Source organism: Symphalangus syndactylus, chromosome 13 (genome assembly GCF_028878055.3).
Source record: "Symphalangus syndactylus isolate Jambi chromosome 13, NHGRI_mSymSyn1-v2.1_pri, whole genome shotgun sequence".
Taxonomy (NCBI): domain Eukaryota; kingdom Metazoa; phylum Chordata; class Mammalia; order Primates; family Hylobatidae; genus Symphalangus; species Symphalangus syndactylus.
In genome coordinates, this window is record NC_072435.2 from 89,468,498 (window position 1) to 89,474,583 (window position 6,086).

Below are 6,086 nucleotides of genomic sequence, written 5' to 3' on the forward strand. Positions count from 1 at the left end.
TGTGGGCCCTAGTTCTCAACATGGTTGCCATGTGGTAGAGGGACCTCATAACAGCAGTTTCTAACCTGGTCTGTGAACTTGGATGGCAAAATAAAATGACATCTTTATTTTCTCTTACCTCTAACTGAAATTTAACATTCCTTGCAATTACAAATATAGGCAACAAACTAGAATAATATTAGTAGCACCTGTGACTTTTTGTCACCAAGAGAAATCACAAATCTTTCAAATCACATGACAGTTGTTGCAGCTATCTTGATTTATACTTATTGTTACTTCAGATAATGATTAAATATTAGAGATGTTACTAGTTTTTGTTATTTAAACTGTTATTAAATAACACTTTACCATGCCATATTTTAAAAATTATTTTGTAGCTGTATTTCAACATAGTTGATGGCTTTTATAATTCTATGTATTATATTTGTATGCATTTTAAAAGTCCATAGATTTCGCCACACTGTCAAAGGGGTTCCTGCCCCCCGCCGCCATGTTAAGTATGCCTTAGGAGACTCTCAGTATTGACCCACTGCAAGCACAGTTTCCATTCAGTGAAGGGCCTCGAAAATGATCCATTTAGTGCATTTCACTGTGCCTTTCACACAGTTTTAGTCACCTCTTTTCCAATAACACATCTTATCAAAAACCTCAAATGCAGTACAATTGTAAAATATGGAATCATTTGATCTTCAAATCGCTGGTTAAAACTGCATCAGCTTTCAGCTATTCAAGAGCTGACTATCTAAGCTGTGAGTTATCAAGGTCCCCTTTTCTCCCTGGTTTCCTCTTTGGCTGTTTACCATGTGGTTCTTTTACTACTGGGTCACAGGTGTACTGACAGATAGGCAGGGCTCCCCGAGGAAATGACATTCAAATCTGACAATTTTCCTACATCGCTAAGAAGTTGTGGACGAGTGGAGGTTGAAAGTGTTGATTAAATTAAGGCTTGGAATTACCTGTGGATTTTAATTACCATTCTACCACTGTCCCAATGTCCTGTGTCTCCTCACCACCACACTCTCCTGTAGCTCTAATGAGACACTTATCAGATGCTATTTTTGTTTGTTAGTTATCTTTGCTCTGCATACGGTCTTCCCACGGAACCTGTGTTCTCCTTCTCTTGTGTTGCCCCTGGTGCTTGGCAGACAATAGATCCTCCATAAATAGGTGTGGCTGAAATGAATCACTGTCTATGGTACATATCCAGTGGTCCTTCATGGTTGAAGATGCCAGTGCTAACATGATTATTTTCTGCCTTGGATTTCTTATGTCTATTTGGATTTTATTATGGAACATCTCTTCTACAAATGCTGAACACTATGTACCAGGCATCATACTAGATATTAGAGACAGAGATGAATATAATATGAACTTCCTTCAAGGAGTTCTGAGGTCACAGGGACACTAGACAAATACATATCGCAATGGAGTGTAACGAGCAAGTGTAGGCATATGGACTATGTATGTTGGTGACACCCGGCAAGGGTTGGTCATTTCTGGAGAATGAGAACGAGAGTCAGAGAAGATGCTGGAGTGGGAACCCAAAGCATGGGTTGGATTTAGGCAATGGCAAGAGGGACAGGGAGAATTCCAGCATCAAAGAACTGTTACTCTTTCAGGATGGAGCAATACACAAGCATTCTTTAAATACCGGACACTCATTTCTTCCCTGCTAAAAGAACCCTAGTTTTGTATCTGGGATAATCTCAAGGAAGGTAAGTTCCTCCTCCAGACTTGGGCTCATGAGCCAATTACAGTCATTCTTTTTCTCTTCACCAGATGTTGGTATAGTGTGGGCATGCAACCACATTCTGGTCAATGACGTCTAAGGGGGAAGTCTGCTCAGGGATTTCTGTTTGGGCAAAAAAAAAAGACAGAGTCTTGCTAGGAGAAATTAGCCTTCCCCTCGTTTTGAAAACAAATACAATGTTTACAGTTGTGGCGGTTATCCTGTGACAGCAGAAAGATATTAAGAGCCTGGAGGGGCTCTTTGATAGTAACACTGAATAGCAACCAGTACTAGCAACTGGGCTCCTTCTTGTGTAAGAAAAGATTAACCTCTACTTGCCTATGCTCTAAGTAATTAGGGGTTTTTTCCCCTTATAGCTAAACACATCATAACCAATTTATACAGCTTCTGAAAACTATTTTGCACAGGTCTCCCCAGTGGGTATCAATGGGGTCACAACTAATACCCCCCTGAGTTTTTCTGCCTGATTATCCCTAACTTGTATAACTCTAGGACTCAACCTCTTCCTCCTTCAATCTCTGCAGTCATTTTGGGGAGTCTCCAGGGGAATATCTTTGAGATGTAGCTTCTTCCCTGATTCTCTCTATCCTCCCTTTGATGCAAGGAGAGTAAGAAAGCCCTTCTCTCTGACTCTGTGTTTCACTCTGTCACTAGACCCCAAGGTGAATGGGTCTAGTTCCATTCATGGAATCGGACCCCAACGTAAATGCCCTGAATGTCATCAACTTTTGGTCAACATATACCTTCTAGCTCCTGACTACCCCTGCTCTCTATTAAGGAAGGTCTGAGGAATAGTAAGCATACTAATTTCATCTACTTTCCTTTGTGTCTTTCCATAGAAGGCTAGCGTCAACCTCTTCCTTTAGACAGACCAAAACAGCAACAAACATCTGCAGGCTTAACAGCCTGTGCCAATAGATCCCCAGAGTTCAGATTAGCTGGCCCCAAGCAGCTACTGTTCACCTAGCTCAGCCCAGAGCCCAGTCACATGTACACATGAAGCAAAGGGAGACATAATATTGCAAGAATGGTCAGGCAGGGACCTTATATATCAAGCTAAGAAATATAAGCTGTATCCTCTAAGTCAGGGCTTCCCAATAGGTGTTCCATAGAGTGTGTTGAGATACTACCCTGCCCTCAGCAGCCCTTGGGACTGCTGGGTGGAACCTGACAGAGGGGGCTCTTAGGCTGGTCACCTCCAGCAGCCAGTGCCTTTGTTTGGCATAGGAAGGTGTTGCCAAGAAGAGTGAGGCCCAATGAAGCCATGGCATAAAACAATTGGGAAACAATGGGGAGTCACTGAAGGATTTTTAACAGGAAGTAATCCCATCAGCTTTCCATTTTGGAAGACAATGAAAGGGCAATGCGAAGGCTGGGTTGGAGGAGGTGGGCAATGAATCTGGGACCAGGACCACCAGTCTCACCTAAAATAGCCTAGTGATGAAATTATGAGAGGGCAAGCTAAGGAGTAGGAAGGAAAGAGCAGAGAGGATCTGGGAAATAAGACATCTTATGATGAGAAATCAAGCCCATTATACAAATCAGCAGGCTTGCTTGTTGATTAAATATAGAAGGTGAGGGAAGTATCTAGGATGACTTCCACCTTCTGATTTAAGAACCTGGATGGGCAGTGGTGTCACCCAATAAGACTAGGAACATGTGGGGAAAAGGTATGGAAGAAAATTGACTTGACTTGAAGTATGTATGGAATGTCCAAGGGAAATGGCCAGTAGGCATTTAGACATGTAGATCTAAAATTCAAGGCCTAAAGTTCAGAGATCAAGAGATCACTTTTGTGTAGACATTTTAGAGTCATCAGCAGGTAAGTAATGATAGAAGCCCGTGTGCATTGGTGATACTGACCAGGGAGAATACTGCAGGAATGAGAGGGTGCCAAAGACAGAAGAAGAGATTGATGTCAAAGGACCAAGAGTGAGCTGAGGACTCAGTCCTGGAGAGCCTCAACAGTCAGTCTCTGTCTCTGTCTATCTGTCTCTTTCTCTCTATCTCTATCTCTATCTCTATCTCTATATCTCTATCTCTCTCTGTCTCTATCTCATACTTCATACTGGACTTTTCTGCTAGGCAGAGAGCAAAGTCACTGCTAGCCCCAGATTAGCCACCCCCCTAAAAAAACTCTTTTCTCCCACCATCTCTATAACAATTCCTGGAAAGAACTCTGGTTGACTTTGCTAGAATCACGTGACCCATGCTTAGACCAAATCTAAGGAGCACTTTGATTGGCCAGACCCATGTCATATGCCCCCGTATGGTTGGAAGGAGGGTACAGCTTCTTTATGAGAAGAACAGGGATGGTAAACCTTTCTGGGCAGATAAAAATAGTTATCATGGTCACCTACACGTCAACACTTTAAAAAGGAGGAGGAGAAAGTGGAGCCAGTAAAGGAGACAGAAAGTTGGTATCTCAGAATAGATTAACAGCTTTTCAGAGGCCAAGATCTGTGTCTTATTCTTATCTGTGTCCTTTATCCCCCACTATCTAGTACCTAGCCTTGTGCCTATAATCAACAAGTGTGTATGGAATGAATTCATAGACACTACACATGATAAGTAATGGGGATTTGTAAAAGACAGGACAAAGACCAACACCCAGGAATCTAATTTGGACAATACACAAAAGCACATTTTTTAAGTAGCTGGCCACCACTGACATAGATAATAATAGAGTCTCTAAAAAGAGCCAATCTTTTTCATGATTTGGATAAAAGCACCATATCACTTTAAACCAAAACAGTCACAGATGAGAATTTGATTTGGGGAGTGTCTTATGGAAATTAGATGGTGTTGTTTTAAAGAGTGTTCATTTTATTTCTCTGTTCTCCGGCTGATGGTAATTTCATGCTGCATTTGCAAGCCTGCAGGCAGACACCTTAATTACTATGGATGCCAGATAGAAAGAGGAGTGCTAATCAAACCTTTATTAATCGGTGACATACTTCCAACTTTCAGGAACAGATGCTAGGGAGGAATGAATGCTTGTAAACCACAGTACCCACCAACTCCCCTCAGATGTGGATTTTTTTTTTTCCTTAATCAAGTACCTTTTACATCCACTAGGGGGAATCCTAGCGTGCTTCAAAGTCTGCCTTTTTCTATGCTTAGTAGAACGACATACCCACGAAAACTTGCTTGTCTATTCATGGGTGTGTCTTCTACTCTGGAAAGGCTCCGAGATCTGGCATGTTATCATATTTTTCAAACAGAAGAGAAAATATCATTCAAGATATGTTAAAGAAAATAAATTGCTCAAATTCCCACTAGAAGAAATCCATCTTAGAGAAAATTTTCCGTGTAAACAAGTTTCTACCAGGAAAAAGAGGGTAATTATTTGTCAGAATCTTTACTTACTAAAAAATAGAAAACACCAAATCTGTGCCTTTGCAATTTTAAAGAGCTTAATTTTAAATACCTGTTAGGCGCTAGTGCGATCTTTATGCTCAGTGGAGTTCTTAAAGTATTATTGGCACTCAGTTGATAATTATTATAATTATTATAAGCTTGCCTGACATAATTACAGTATAAGACTCTCCCCTTTTCAATATAAAGCCATTTTCAAACAAAGTTTGAAAGGTGCTGTAAATTAACAAATAATTTAAAAGCTATGTTCGGTGGATGCTCCTCCATGTTATCAATAATATTTTTTGTGGCAAGGAGTTGTTTTTCTGCTTTTATATTCTCTGTCTCTGCAGAGATAATCAATTCATGAATTGGTAAATATGCATTGTGGAGATGCCAAGTTATGTCATTGTATGTGGGGCTGTGGGTACCTCAAAGAATGACCCTTGCCCCTAAGGAGTATAGAGCCTTAACATTACACTTCAACTGACATTTATTGAATACTGACTCCGTGTAAGGCCCAGTAATCTGCACTAAAATAACACCATTGGTCTTGCTCATTGCCGTAACCCCAGCCCACAACACATGCCTAGCACATGGTAGGTTCTCAGGAAGTATCTGTTAAAAGATGGAGTGAGTTAATGAACAGAAAGTTTGAGGAATAAAGGGAATATGGAGATAAACTAAATAAGACAGCATCTCTGATCTCAAAGAAATTATATTAAGTGAAAGAGCTATACACACAACCATGCATAGTGTATGATGTGAATCACCAGATTTTAATGCTATCAACTTACAGATAAAGTGCTCTTCAAATTCAGAGCAGGGAATTCATAACCAAAGGGAGGAACTGGCCCCATTAAACAAATTCAGGTAAGTTTGGTTACACTGCTAGAACAGAGCCTGGCATGAAGGAGACACACTTCACTATTTTGTGATAAATGAATGGGTACTTACTGTATACAGGGCCTAGTTCCTG